The 15723-nt window shown below is 43.8% G+C and overlaps 1 protein-coding gene across 1 annotated transcript in view; it reads right to left on the bottom strand.

The window, feature by feature from the left end:
- Window positions 1–15180, bottom strand: part of siah1 (siah E3 ubiquitin protein ligase 1) — a gene marked incomplete at its 3' end in the record, with an annotated part of 49897 nt that extends 34717 nt beyond the window's left edge. The window contains exon 1 of the mRNA XM_083654854.1: window positions 15060–15180. The remainder of the gene's footprint in view (window positions 1–15059) is intronic.
- Between the last annotated feature and the right edge of the window lie 543 nt (window positions 15181–15723).

Below are 15723 nucleotides of genomic sequence, written 5' to 3'. Positions count from 1 at the left end.
CTCTCCTTTTCTCCCTCACTGACACCATACCTCACTTTACCACCCGCTTCTCTCTCTCTCCTTTTCTCCCTCACTGACACCATACCTCACTTTACCACCCACTTCTCTCTCTCTCTCCTTTTCTCCCTCACTGACACCATACCTCACTTTACCACCCGCTTCTCTCTCTCTCCTTTTCTCCCTCACTGACACCATACCTCACTTTACCACCCGCTTCTCTCTCTCTCCTTTTCTCCCTCACTGACACCATACCTCACTTTACCACCCGCTTCTCTCTCTCTCTCCTTTTCTCCCTCACTGACACCATACCTCACTTTACCACCCGCTTCTCTCTCTCCCCCTTTTCTCCCTCACTGACACCATACCTCACTTTACCACCCGCTTCTCTCTCTCTCTCCTTTTCTCCCTCACTGACACCATACCTCACTTTACCACCCGCTTCTCTCTCTCCCCCTTTTCTCCCTCACTGACACCATACCTCACTTTACCACCCGCTTCTCTCTCTCTCTCCTTTTCTCCCTCACTGACACCATACCTCACTTTACCACCCGCTTCTCTCTCTCTCTCCTTTTCTCCCTCACTGACACCATACCTCACTTTACCACCCGCTTCTCTCTAGGGTTGCACGGTATACCGGTATTAGTATGGTACCGCGGTTCCCTGCCGTTAAAAAGGATACTATACCACGTTAATTTAGTACCGATACTTAAAAAAATGTCATGGGTTGCGTCAGTGTGCGACCGTGGTGTTTGTTAGCGGAGGAGAGAGACACAGCGGCATTACAGTTGAGAGCCTGTCTCCCACCTCACGTGAAGGCAACACAGCCTTGCCTTGAACCAATGGTGACTCGTGAAAAGTGAAAAAAAGCTCGTCTCTGTCTGCTTCATGTGGGGGCGTGTCGACTTTCCTCTCTTCCCTCTCTGCTCGCTCTCTGGCCACAGTCGTTCAGTCCTCACTACAGCACCCCGACACACAGGCCAGACGCAGCGAAAATGGCAGCGGCTTCTTCTAGTCTTGCAAGCCGACCAACGCTTGTAGAAAAAGCAGATGCACGAAGCGAAATATGGAAATATTTTGCTTACGTTGCCGACAGCGAAGGCAAGCCCGTGGACACATCCAAACCAGTGTGTAAAAGGTGCTTCAACGTGACGCAAGCGAAAGGATCAAACACATCGAACCTGGCTAAACATCTTGCCGACCTGTTCAAAGAGTTTAAAGACCGACAGGTTAGCGAACGTGAACGATAAACATACATGCCCTCAAATAAGTCCAACGAGTATTGTGTGACAAGCGAACTTGTTTCACTGAAAAAGTTTGCTTGTCACAATAGCCTACTCGTTTACAGTAAAACACGAGGCAATGTGCTGGAGCACAGATCTCTGCCAAGGAAGGAGCAAGTCATGACATGTAACGTTTAGGGGAGGGGACATCAGATGACTGCATACCATGTACAATATTTAATAACACTATGGCTCTCAATGCCAGTGTTATTAAAGCTTTTACATGGTAAGCAGTCATCTGATGTCACCTATCCTAATATTTACAATAATCCCAATTATTAATGATATACGAATTAATTGTAAAAAACACCTAGCCTACATGTATTGGGGGGGGGGGGGTACACCACATAATAAGCCTACATTTCAATAGCCTACATTTATGTGTGAAAATAATATATATTACTAAATTAACCATAAATCTGGCACTTAATGTTAATGAAGCTTAAACCTAGGGGTGGGACAAAATATCGATACTCACGGTATCGCGATATTTCCACTTGCGATACGTTATCGATACACTGGCACCAAGTATCGATATGTTTATTTAAAATAAAAAATAAAAATAAAAAAAAAAAATTTTTTTTTTTTTTTTTTAATAAACAGGCTAAAATATTATGCTGTGTGTGGTAGTTCAAACATAGTTTCAAGTTGACGTTTATTTATGTTTGTAGTTGAAACAAAAACATAAATACTGTAGGCTACTGAATGGAAATGTTTGATCATTAATATCTACTTTTAGAAATTATATAGGTAGGTAGGTTATATAGGTTTTCTTGTTTTAATAATAATAATAAAAAGACTTAATGTGTAACTTTTCCTCCGTGGTATCGAAAATGGTATGAGTGAGTGAGTGAACTCTGAGAGAGTTCATGTCAATTCTGCTAATAAATACATAATACCTGCTTCTTGCCTTTTAGGGGTATTTTTTTCTCTTCAGTTACACAGGTATCGTGATGTATCGTCTTCCAATATATCGATTATCGCAGTATCGCTGTATCGTGATATATCGTTATCGAGGGCCAAGTATCGTGACGATATCGTATCGTGAGCTACTCAGCGATTCCCACCCCTACTTAAACCCAGGATTATTATATACTCTATTTATTCCACTACTTTTCCTGATGTTTTAGTTTTTTGCCGTGGTATCGTTTCAGTATCGGTATCGAGATATTTAGGCAGGTATCGGTATCGAACTCATAATTTTGGTATCGTGACATCCCTACTTCTCTCTCTCCCCCTTTTCTCCCTCACTGACACCATACCTCACTTTACCACCCGCTTCTCTCTCTCTCTCCCTCACTGACACCATACCTCACTTTACCACCCGCTTCTCTCCCTCTCTCCTTTTCTCCCTCACTGACACCATACCTCACTTTACCACCTGCTTTTCTCTCTCTCTCCTTTTCTCTCACTGACACCATACCTCACTTTACCACCCGCTTCTCTCTCTCTCTCTCCTTTTCTCCCTCACTGACACCATACCTCACTTTACCACCCGCTTCTCTCTCACTGACACCATACCTCACTTTACCACCTGCTTCTCTCTCTCCTTTTCTCCCTCACTGACACCATACCTCACTTTACCACCCGCTTCTCTCTCTCCCCCTTTTCTCCCTCACTGACACCATACCTCACTTTACCACCCGCTTCTCTCTCTGCACGCTGGCCGTAATTTGCCCATGTATAATAGTATCCTTCTTTGCCTTGTATATTTTCTTAATTTTGTCTGCTTTTTGCCAGGTATATTTAAAAAAAAAAAAATCTTTAATTGGCCAAATATTTGCCTGTACTGTATATTCAAGAAAAAGATCAGTATCGGAATCATATCGGTATCACACACACACACACACACACACGCACACACGCACACACACACACACAGCTGAGTGGATTTTGATGAAACTTTGGAGGAATGATGCTTGTTGCCGTTCTTCTAAACCACAGGAGAGGAGATAGAAGTTTAGATTGATCATACTGCTTTAATTTCTGAGGTAGAGAGGCAGAATAAGCCCACATAGTGTTTCCTGTCTCTCTACCTGCACATAGTGTTTCCTGTCTCTACCTGCACATAGTGTTTCCTGTCTCTACTAGGGATGGGCATTTCTAGCAAAAACACTATTCGAAATTCGCTGGCCAAATTCGAATTTAATTCGAATTTCGAAAATAAATAAAAAAATGTAAAAAAAAAAAAAAAAAAAAAATTGTGAGTGAAATGTTGCATTGTCTCCCCTGATTCTAAGTCTACGGCTTTATTAATTAATATAAAAAGCTTCTGCTGTGGATTTTTAGCTCAAACAAGCATTGCACCACTGAAGTAAAGAACATGTTACATGACATTGACATTTTCAAAAATAAAAAACAGTTTTGACAATCATGAGTGGTTCATTAAATATTTAGTAGGCTCAGGTCTGAGTGCCAAAGGGGTGCCAAAGTCACCCCCTCTCCCTCTTCATGGGATTTCATCTGCCATTAATTTTTCCATAAACCTTGCTTAAAATGCTTATAAAAATTGTTTTACTTGCTCAAACCAAGCGATTTGACTATACTTAGAATTAGGGCTGTGGCGATTCACTTATCTCCCGATTCGATACTATCACGATTCTTGGGTGCCGATTCGATTTATATTGCGATTCTTAAGTATTGCGATTCTACGATTATTGCGATTCGATATTACGATTTATTGCGATTTTTTTTTTTTTTTTTTTTTCCGAATTTCGAATTTCAATAATAAAAGTCGACCTTGATAATAACAACGATTATTCGAAAATTCGAAATTCGATGCCCATCCCTAGTCTCTACCTGCACATAGTGTTTCCTGTCTCTACCTGCACACAGTGTTTCCTGTCTCTACCTGCACACATAGTGTTTCCTGTTTACCTGCACATAGTGTTTCCTGTCTCTACCTGCACATAGTGTTTCCTGTCTCTACCTGCACATAGTGTTTCCTGTCTCTACCTGCACATAGTGTTTCCTGTCTCTACCTGCACATAGTGTTTCCTGTCTCTACCTGCACATAGTGTTTCCTGTCTCTACCTGCACATAGTGTTTCCTGTCTCTACCTGCACATAGTGTTTCCTGTCTCTACCTGCACACATAGTGTTTCCTGTCTCTACCTGCACATAGTGTTTCCTGTCTCTACCTGCACACATAGTGTTTCCTGTCTCTACCTGCACATAGTGTTTCCTGTCTCTACCTGCACATAGTGTTTCCTGTCTCTACCTGCACATAGTGTTTCCTGTCTCTACCTGCACATAGTGTTTCCTGTCTCTACCTGCACATAGTGTTTCCTGTCTCTACCTGCACATAGTGTTTCCTGTCTCTACCTGCACACAGTGTTTCCTGTCTCTACCTGCACATAGTGTTTCCTGTCTCTACTCTCTACCTGCACATAGTGTTTCCTGTCTCTACCTGCACATAGTGTTTCCTGTCTCTACCTGCACATAGTGTTTCCTGTCTCTACCTGCACATAGTGTTTCCTGTCTTTACCTGCACATGTTTCCTGTCTCTACCTGCACATAGTGTTTCCTGTTTACCTGCACATAGTGTTTCCTGTCTCTACCTGCACATAGTGTTTCCTGTCTCTACCTGCACATGTTTCCTGTCTCTACCTGCACATAGTGTTTCCTGTCTCTACCTGCACATGTTTCCTGTCTCTACCTGCACATAGTGTTTCCTGTCTCTACCTGCACATAGTGTTTCCTGTCTCTACCTGCACATAGTGTTTCCTGTCTCTACCTGCACATAGTGTTTCCTGTCTCTACCTGCACATAGTGTTTCCTGTCTCTACCTGCACATAGTGTTTCCTGTCTCTACCTGCACACAGTGTTTCCTGTCTCTACCTGCACATAGTGTTTCCTGTCTCTACCTGCACACAGTGTTTCCTGTCTCTACCTGCACATAGTGTTTCCTGTCTCTACCTGCACACATAGTGTTTCCTGTCTCTACCTGCACACATAGTGTTTCCTGTCTCTACCTGCACACATAGTGTTTCCTGTCTCTACCTGCACACATAGTGTTTCCTGTCTCTACCTGCACATAGTGTTTCCTGTCTCTACCTGCACATAGTGTTTCCTGTCTCTACCTGCACAGTGTTTCCTGTCTCCACCTGCACATAGTGTTTCCTGTCTCCACCTGCACATAGTGTTTCCTGTCTCTACCTGCACACAGTGTTTCCTGTCTCTACCTGCACACAGTGTTTCCTGTCTCTACCTGCACATAGTGTTTCCTGTCTCTACCTGCACATAGTGTTTCCTGTCTCTACCTGCACATAGTGTTTCCTGTCTCTACCTGCACATAGTGTTTCCTGTCTCTACCTGCACAGTGTTTCCTGTCTCTACCTGCACACAGTGTTTCCTGTCTCTACCTGCACACAGTGTTTCCTGTCTCTACCTGCACACAGTGTTTCCTGTCTCTACCTGCACATAGTGTTTCCTGTCTCTACCTGCACAGTGTTTCCTGTCTCTACCTGCACATAGTGTTTCCTGTCTCTACCTGCACACAGTGTTTCCTGTCTCTACCTGCACACAGTGTTTCCTGTCTCTACCTGCACACAGTGTTTCCTGTCTCTACCTGCACACAGTGTTTCCTGTCTCTACCTGCACACAGTGTTTCCTGTCTCTACCTGCACATAGTGTTTCCTGTCTCTACCTGCACATAGTGTTTCCTGTCTCTACCTGCACATAGTGTTTCCTGTCTCTACCTGCACATAGTGTTTCCTGTCTCTACCTGCACATAGTGTTTCCTGTCTCTACCTGCACATAGTGTTTCCTGTCTCTACTAGGGATGGGCATCGAATTTCGAATTTTCGAATAATCGTTGTTATTATCAAGGTCGACTTTTATTATTGAAATTCGAAATTCAAAAAAAAAAAAAAAAAAAAAAAATTGAGTGAAATGTTGCATTGTCTCCCCTGATTCTAAGTAGGGGTGGGGGAAAAAATCGATTCACCTAAGTATCGCGATTTTTAATGTCACGATTTTTTGGATCGATCTTTTATTCCAGAATCGATAATCGCAACAACAACAACAACAAAAAAAAAAAAAAAAAAAAAAAAAAAAAAAAAAATTGGGTGCTTGCAGTCAGGCCACTCACTGAACAGCAGGCCAGGCTACTGGTTTACTAGTGGTTTTATTACTTTATTAGTTAGTCTGAAGTAATAATTACACTTCAGGGTTAAAGTGGGTGCATCTCATTGTAAAATTGGACTTCAAACGGCCCAAATCTGGCTTCAAACGGCCCAAATTTCACGCGCGTTGGCCCATATCGGCCTGGCCTGCTTGGTATCTAATGCCCGGCCTGAATTATGATCCCAGTCCGCCCCTGTTTTTAACTATATCGCCCAGCCCTACTCATGATATATAATATACAGTCTCTAGTGTATGATTCAACTTTTCCCATGTTCTAATCTAGTGTAAAAAAGCAAACAAACTGAAAAAAGAAAAGAAAAAAATAAACAAAAATCGCAATAAATCGTAATATCGAATCGCAATAATCGTAGAATCGCAATACTTAAGAATCGCAATATAAATCGAATCGGCACCCAAGAATCGTGATAGTATCGAATCGGGAGATAAGTGAATCGCCACAGCCCTAATTCTAAGTATAGTCAAATCGCTTGGTTTGAGCAAGTAAAACAATTTTTATAAGCATTTTAAGCAAGGTTTATGGAAAAATGAATGGCGGATGAAATCCCATGAAGAGGGAGAGGGGGTGACTTTGGCACCCCTTTGGCACTCAGACCTGAGCCTACTAAATATTTAATGAACCACTCATGATTGTCAAAACTGTTTTTTATTTTCGAAAATGTCAATGTCATGTAACATGTTCTTTACTTCAGTGGTGCAATGCTTGTTTGAGCTAAAAATCCACAGCAGAAGCTTTTTATATTAATTAATAAAGCCGTAGACTTAGAATCAGGGGAGACAATGCAACATTTCACTCACAAAAAAAAAAAAAAAAAAAAAATACATTTTTAAATTTTTTTACATTTTTATTTTCGAATTTCGAATTAAATTCGAATTTGGCCAGCGAATTTCGAATAGTGTTTTTGCTAGAAATGCCCATCCCTAGTCTCTACCTGCACATAGTGTTTCCTGTCTCTACCTGCACATGCTTTTGTTCATTTCCTTTTGTCACACATTATTTTGTATGTGCAAAAAAAAATCCATCAGCCAATATGAGCAACAATAATCAAGAAGAAGAGGAAGAAGTGGAGGATACAACGGGCCTGGCTGCAGCCCAACTTGCAGGCTTTCTCCCATTAGGAGAATGACAGCCATTAGGCACACTGAGCATCTATTGAAGGAGCAGTTTGGCTGCACTGCTCTGGCCCAGCTGCTGTCTGTTCAGCAGCTTCATGCTGCCTCTGCTCCCTGCATCACCACACAACATACACATCACGTCTGTAAGCAACAAGTGGGCAGAGAGCCAGACTAGCAGAAAGTCATGTAGGCACAGAGAAGAACACGCAGATTCCAAACACACACAGCTATTCACCAGTTTCCTGGTGAGACCGTGGGCGCTTCCATGACACCCTCCCCTCCCTGTTTCCAGCTGCCGGTTGCCTGTTTCTGCCCAGGACCGTTCATAGCGAAACAGACTGAAAATAATCATCATAATTGTTGTGACTTTGTACCAACCCATGTCTTGTAATGGAGCCCCCCAGCACAATAATTTCACACGTGCATGATTGTACAACGGAGTGACAATATCTTGAATCTTGAAAGAGAGAGACCGCTAAAGCTCCGTTCAATCACCAAATAATAAGAGTTCCGGTTTGGACGTTTCGTCTTCAAAACAAAAGTGGCCGCTATGCAACCACATACTATTTTTTAGCAATTTCGGCTAAAATAAGCCCGTACAGTACCAGTGAATTGACACCTCGTTTTTGTAAAATATCGCCGCTATGCAACCGCACAACGTTACTATTTTTAGCCATTTCGGATCGAATAAGCCAAACGTTCCCACTCTTTGACAGCGGCGCGCACGTCCTTGCTAGTGAAAAAGAATGTAAACAGGAAGTAGACTGCTGAGAATCATGGGAAACGTTATGTCCAGGAAAAAGGTGAATAAAACAGAAAGTGATCTAGGCACAGAGCGAACACGCAGATTCCAAACACACAGCAATCAAATAGCACTAGTGGTGACACTCGTCAATGTCCAGAGTGTTATTAACGGGGAAGGGAAGGGCAGCAGAAACAATAGCAGTTCATCACCGAGCTCATAGAGACAAACACTTGATACAGCCAAGAGCACTGGGATGGGAGGAGAGAGCTGGCTGAGACTGAGACTGTAAAACAAGCTAGGACAGAGACAAGCGCCAGACAAGAGCTATATCCCCATGTCTGACTTGACTCGCTACAGCCCAGATTAGCTTACGCTAACTGGATATGTGCAGCTGATGTACGAGCAAAATAAAAGTGAAGAAAAAGATTCTCTCTCCAGCAATAACAAAAACTAAATAAATACACAGTTGGATTAGATGAAGTCTAAATGTGGGATAATGGAAAGGAATATCTTGACTTCCGTCAGCTTTGGCATTCTCCACTAAAACACTTTGCAACAACAACAGAGACACTGGTAGCTGATGATACAAGGAGGCTCCAAACTATGTCCCCAAACTAAATACAGTACATACAACTACCAACAGCTACTGGAATAACAGTGGGAATGGGTCCCAAAAAAACGTGTCTGCCTGAATAGTTTCATTCAGGGATGAATGTTTTAGTAAAAGAGCAGCATTCCCCTCTAAAGGAAACGTGTATGCCTCCAAACATGTCCTTTAGAGGGGAACGCTGCTCTTTTCCACAGCAGCTAAACCAAGTGAGCAACAGAGCAGCTTGTTACCATGGAGAAACCACACACACACACACACAGAGCACAAACTACCTCCACACACACTTACCATGGAGTAACCACACAGAGCACAAACTACACACACACTTACCATGGAGAAACCCCACAGAGCACAAACTACCTCCACACACACACATCGTAACACATACACTTCCATGCACGCCACATGTGATCACAACATGCGCACACGCACACAGAGAGCGAGTAGGGACTCCCTTCAGCATCAGTAACAGATCTAGAATTACCTCACCGTTTCAGAGCCAATGAGTCACTCCCAGACACACACACACACACACACACACACACACACACACACACACACACGGCTGAAACAGCTGTCATTCTTTTGAGGAAGGCCTGAGCTCTATTCAGTGGCCATGTGCTGCTGATGTTCAGCCAGAGCAGAGGCAAAGGACAGCCAGGCACACACCTACACACCCCCACACACCTACACCCCCCCCCCCCCCACACACACACACACACACCCACACACACCTACACCCCCCCCCCCCACACACACACACACCCACCCACACACACATCCACACACACACCCACACCTGGAGGACTATACCACTCATGTCCTCTGACACACCCCTGCACACAGCCAGGCTGCTGGAGGACTATACCACTCATGTCCTCTGACACACCCCTGCACACAGCCAGGCTGCTGGAGGACTATACCACTCATGTCCTCTGACACACCCCTGCACACAGCCAGGCTCCTGGGGGACTATACCACTCATGTCCTCTGACACACACCTACACACAGCCAGGCTCCTGGAGGACTAATACCACTCATGTCCTCTGACACACACCTACACACAGCCAGGCTCCTGGAGGACTATACCACTCATGTCCTCTGACACACCCCTGCACACAGCCAGGCTCCTGGAGGACTATACCACTCATGTCCTCTGACACACACCTGCACACAGCCAGGCTCCTGGAGGACTATACCACTCATGTCCTCCGAAGGGAGGGGTGGATCGCACCACAGCAAGAAAAAGGGGTGCGCTGGATTTAATTACAAGACAAAATGATCACATGCTAGGCTTGCCGCGGTAGTCAGGTGTTACACAGTGGTGGTGGTGGGGTATATACACCGATTACATAACATGCCCACCGGTTAACACCGTTCATTTTATGGAGGAGGAAATGAAAGAAAAAACTCTGCCCGCGTGTGTGCCAGTTACAAGCGCTCCCTCCTATCTGGCCTGTGAGTGTGGCTGCTCTGTTCATCATATCTCTGGTTAGACAGACCAGCAAGTAATGTTAGTTCTACATGTTGTGAACACAATCCCCCCTCATACACATGTAGGTAAGTATTCTGTTGTCACTGCCCTCTCTGGAAACATGGTTTTATTACCACAGCTAAAAGTCCACTAGCATTGATGCCAATACCATAGCTAAAAGCCCGCTAGCATTGATGCTAACAATAGTTAGCATTGATGCTATCGGCCTTATACCTGCGTGTAAACTGCAAATAAAAAAGTGTTTTGTTTTTTTGTTATTCGTTGTGTTTCAGGCAGTCTTTGTGATGTGTTTATTGTGCATGGTCATATCACGATGATTGACAAGCTGCAAATCAGTGAAAACACAAAGCAATCTGTAGCATGTCTGGAGCCATGATGTCACTGAGCTCCAGACAGACAACTCTACACATCCTCCCAACACAACCATGTTCATTGATGCCACAGAGACTTGGACTTGAGACGCACTTAAGTCACACACACAGTGACTTCAGACTTAACCTGAGACTTGAGACTTGACTTGAGACTTGTCCTCAAAGACTTGAGACTTAACCTGAGACTTGTCCTCAAAGACTTGAGACTTGACTTGGACTTGAGATTTGGGACTTGTGAACAATCTTTATTTTTGTGTTGTACAGTATTAACATTAAGAAAAGGTCTACAAGGAATAATAATGTCAACTAATCAATGCTGATACTGTATGCTAATAAAAGGAGTGATGATACTACAGCAGCACATGGTTTGAATTCCTTCGTTTTAGCTATGCAGTGTTCTGAGCAGACCGGATGGGTGTCAGCAGATGATAGAATGCTCACCGTAAGAGATTTGAGACCAAAGACTTGAGACTTGGACTCTACCTCAAAGACTTGACACTTGACTCTACCTCAAAGACTTGACACTTGACTTGGACTCTACCTCAAAGACTTGACACTTGACTCTACCTCAAAGACTTGACACTTGACTTGGACTCTACCTCAAAGACTTGACACTTGACTTGGACTCTACCTCAAAGACTTGACACTTGACTCTACCTCAAAGACTTGACACTTGACTTGGACTCTACCTCAAAGACTTGAGACTTGGACTCCTACCTCAAAGACTTGAGACTTGGACTCTACCTCAAAGACTTGAGACTTGACTTGGACTTGCAAAAAATGACTTGTGAGCATCTCAGCAGCGATGCCAGAGCAACAGCAGCCTGTCTGTATGACTGAAATTCTGATCCTTCAGTATCATGATCCACTGGTTGTGGAAATGGCAATGCACATGGAAAGTTTTGCCACTGCACACTTCTTCAACACAGACAACAGTTCTCCACACTGCCACAAAAAACTGTACAACTCCCCCGACACTCACTTCTACCATCACAGGCACACAAGCTTCCTAACACACTCACTTCTACCATCACAGGCACACAAGCTTCCTAACACATGAAGAAGATCTCATACTTGATTTTGAAGTGTTGAATGAATATGAAGATTCTGGTAAGGGTTTCATATGAATTTCATATGCAGCATGACAGATATTTACTCCAAACAGCGCTGCATTGCCTACCTAACATTCTGTCATCGGAGTCTGTAAAACACCCATCCATCCACACATGAAGCCCACCCTAATCACGACATTACCAACTAAGCCGCTCTAAAAGCTACGGAAAACCCCTAGGGTCAAAACAAGTTCAACTCTGCTACTGCATCACAGGCAACCAATATTGTACTGAGCAGCAGAGAGCGAAACCTCAAGCAAACAATATTTTACTCCGGATGCCGAAGCAAAGAACTTTAATGGTGCTGCTGCTGCTGCTGCAAAAAAAAAGGAAACCTCTACCAGGTTTTGTGGTCATATTTTAAGCGGGGTTCAATTTTATCAATTTTATCTCCCCGAAGCGTTGGCGCTCTAAATCTGGTATTCGGGACAGCCCCAGTGTCTTGTAAGCCCATATGGGCTGGGCAACTTCAAGGGTGCATGGCACTTAATAAACATATCAATCAATGCACTGAATACAGAATGAAACTCCTATCATCCCTCTTCTGCCTTCTCATATGCAAATGATTTTTAGATGACATGACTACTGGGTTCTTCATGTAGGCCTTCAGTTTGTAGGGACTGTTGCAATAGAAATACCCTATATAATGTATGCATGCTATCTCACACACTCACACACACACACACACACACACACACACACACACACACAAGAGAGTCATCATCAGGGTTGGGAAGTCAGCAAGGTGTTTAGGCTATTTTGGTTTCACTTCTCATGCTTTGCCTCCATCTGCTCAGTGTCACTGGTGGATCCGCGCTCGCCTCTGCTCTGTGTTGTAAGAGTGTGTGTGGGGGGGCAGCCTGCGTGACGTGGTCAGTCCGCGACTGCGACACAGGAAGTAGGCAGCTTTGCACGACAGACACAAGTCGTAATAAACGTTTATATAATTATACAGCTCTGGGACCCAACGAATCGATAATGCAATTCGTTGCCACTGAATTTAATAATTGATTTTTTTTTATCGATTTTATCGATTAGTGGTTGCAGCCCTAAATGGCAGTATATTGGATTTTTCAAGTCTGACCGAAAGCAGAACACTGTTGTCTGTAAACATTACAAAGAATTCAATGTGAGTGAGTTTCAATTCATGTTAACGTGAAGATAAATTGACAACGTGATAACACGTGTTCCATATTAATAACATTACCGTTACTATGAGCCTGCAGTCTTGTGCGGAAGCCGGACGGGACATTAACGTTAATGTTACACACCAATTTCACAAATGCAAATGTCTGCCCAGCATAAGGTTACTTTGCGGGGTAGCTCATTCACTGAATCACCCAACGTTGACGTTAAACAACCCTGAAATACATGTCACCAAACTTTGTTTTTTGTTTGAGAAGGCTGGCAACGCTTGGCTATATAAAACATCACCATGTCTGTAATAGTGTCAACTACTGCTTGCACTCAGTGTGTGTGTGTGACAGTGTTAGCATGATTACCTGTGTGTGCCTTGAAAATAAGGTGGTTCAAAATAAAGTGGTTAAATGCAAACGTTTCTCATGTTTTAAAAAACGGGTAGGGTAATTCAAAATTATAAATAATTATTGATATCAAATATTTTATATCAATATACTTTTTAGCTGTCGCCCAGCCCTAATGTCAGTCTGTGCACAGTAATTGTGTACTCAATGGTCTGTGTGTTAGACAGCGGACAGCAGTTAGGCTATATCTGCTGCCCTAACGATGGTATGTGCACAGCGATGTTTCCCTACATAGATTTATTTTTGGTGCTTCAAAACACAGAGTCCCAAAACTAACACAATAACATTATGAATGTGTGTAATGTGTTCCATGTGTATGTCTTTCCACTACTCAACTCTCCTGACTCGACCTACTCAAGAAGACTCCTGCCTACTACCACAAATAACCAAGCAACCCATGGGAAACTCTGCAGTACCTGTCTACAGGGGGGAAAACCTCTGGATTCAGATTCAGAGTCCCTACTACACAGTAACAGTTCAGTCCATTTGAGCTGTTAAATGTTCATCTCTCTCCCCACAGCCACATATCGATCTACACTTTAATGAAGAGGAACATAGTTGTGTTAGCTAGTGCTCAAGCTGATTTTCTGATTATGGTATGACATTAAGTTACACTTTCACGTGTATAGCAAATAGTATTACAAAACTGATTTGGATAGAAAAGCTCAACCAACCACTATGAATGTGCACAATCAATCTCCCTCATTGTACACTGTCATGTCTCATTACAGTGTTCTTTCTGATGTCTTGCTCTGGAAGCTAGCTTGTGTTATTCCACAGCAGGTGTCCTAGCCTGGGGTTCGTTCATAAGAATAATAGGTGAACTGTTAAAACGCTACTGGCAATCAGTCATCAATGTTTATCACGGCAAACCAAAGCGCCCTGGTGGATACGAATTACATGTAAAGAATCAGCCAGTGGGTAACGTTCCTCCACCTTTGAGACAGGTCAAACACACAGTACATCTCAGCTATTGTCACCGACCACAACAAGCGTTAGCTGCTTTGACCAAACATTCGTCATCACTTCCTCTACAAGCCAAGCTACACAGCAGCCTTGCAATGCAGTCAAAACAATGTCACGATAGATGTCTGTTGACCTGAACTAACCTGCTTCGAAAGCAAAATGGCCTAGTCTTGCAGGGCAGACAGCGGCGGAGCCTAGCTAGCTGTTACAGACATGCAAGGCCTCGTCCTGCCTTAAAGCAGTAAGCCCGTTAGCATAGCTAGTTCGGCATCGGCAACTCATTAGCTTAGCTAACGTTAATGTGTGAACAAGCCAGGAGTGTAACACATTCATGCTTCGTGCACCGTTACAACAACGTGACGTTAAGTTGAGCACCGCTGTTGCTCTGTAAACATGTAGCACACCGACACAGTGCGCTAACAGACAAGTGTGCTGCACCATGAAACGTCAAGATGCCAAACCAGCCAGCGTTATGTGGCTAGCCAGCTTTTTTGCCAAGCACAGCTAACAGCTAGCTGACGTTAACAGCCAACATTAGCACCGCGCTAATGAAGGAAGCTAACGCTAGCTAGCCAAGCTAGCAGGGTTTGCTAGTAGAGCAGGGCTGTTGTTTTCCTCAACACACACTGCACTCAAAAACCCGATGTGTTTCACTCGCCACGGCGAACCCGCTTACCTCGGATGAAATATCCTCGATTTTACTGTGGCGACGCGGGCAGATGTATTGCGAGGTGATTGACAAAGGGACCTTTCTTTATCGTCTTTCATGCGTTAGCTCCGTGTATCCACATTCGCGCTGCACTTGAAACAGAGACGAGACGCCTGGCGTTAAGTACCAGCCGCTCGGTCGGGAGCGCGCACAGTTGTTGAAGTTTGACGCGGGAGCGCGCCCTGCACGAATCGCAGAGCTGCGTGCACTCCTCCCTAGTCCCCGGAGTGGACTACTAGACAACTTTCATCCTAGTGTGTTCATATTATCTTCCATTAGTGTGTTAATGCACAATTATAGACCCTTCTCACGGGGGCCATTTTGTGTCGAAAAGGCAGGGTAAACACAGGTGCAAGCAAAACACTAATGAGGGTTTCCAACTTCCATGATTGGAATTTGGAAACCCTCATTAGTGTTTTGCTTGCATATGTCCTGTGTTTATTCTGCCTTTTCGACACAAAATGCCCCCCCCCCCCCCATGAAAAGGGTCTATAGGCACACACACACACACACACACACACACACACACACACACACACACACACACTCACACACACACACACACACACACACACACACACAGGGCTACCCAGAGTAAGTGAGACTAGCTACTCCGAGTCTCCCAGAGAGT

Source organism: Poromitra crassiceps (assembly GCF_964638095.1).
Source record: "Poromitra crassiceps genome assembly, chromosome: 18".
NCBI classification, from domain to species: domain Eukaryota; kingdom Metazoa; phylum Chordata; class Actinopteri; order Beryciformes; family Melamphaidae; genus Poromitra; species Poromitra crassiceps.
The sequence above is the reverse complement of the archived record's forward strand: the minus strand, read 5'-3'. Positions and strand labels throughout refer to the sequence as shown.